Source organism: Tachypleus tridentatus, chromosome 9 (genome assembly GCF_004210375.1).
Source record: "Tachypleus tridentatus isolate NWPU-2018 chromosome 9, ASM421037v1, whole genome shotgun sequence".
Classification (NCBI taxonomy): domain Eukaryota; kingdom Metazoa; phylum Arthropoda; class Merostomata; order Xiphosura; family Limulidae; genus Tachypleus; species Tachypleus tridentatus.
Window position 1 is genome coordinate 94,431,524 of NC_134833.1, and position 681 is coordinate 94,432,204.

The following is a 681-nucleotide window of genomic DNA, read 5'->3' on the forward strand; positions in this document are numbered from 1 at the left end:
CTAGAACAGCGTAAGAACTGGACTATTTTGTGTTTTATTAGGAAGTGTTATTGTTTCAGTCAGCCTCGGACAACTTGAAAATTAATGTTATAAACCTCATGTTTCTTTCAGTCATCATGGCTTTGCTCTTCTATTTGTCTCAACGTTTTACACAAGTAATCTCATTAGCACCATCAATAGAGCTTTCCAGGCGTTGAATGGAAGACAGGAAAACGTAATGAGTGTTTAAGGCTTTAAGCCAAGTTATTTATTGTCTTCAGCGTTGAGAAATTTTGATACAAACACTTCAGTGCGTAACACTGAAAGCTATTGCGATACTTGGTACAGATGGAAAGTGTTCTAAACGTTATGAATAAAGTTTAAGATATGCCTCTAATTCATTTGTATTGGTATACTTTAAAAGCGTTAAACTCATAAAAAAAAAAAGTCATTTGGGTAAAATGGTGATTACAGAGTTTTGGAGTATGATATTTATCATGCGATTACTCTGTTTCTTTATGGGAAAGTGAGGATATTATAGCTCAAATGGAGTCAGCTTTTATGAATCCCATCATTTACACATGGCTGTAAACTATCTAACGGTTTGTTCCTACTTCACCATATCGTTTACACACCGATGTAGACATTAGTACAATGTTCTAATGTTTCAATTACTTGTTTAGGAATGGAAATTACAAAAAT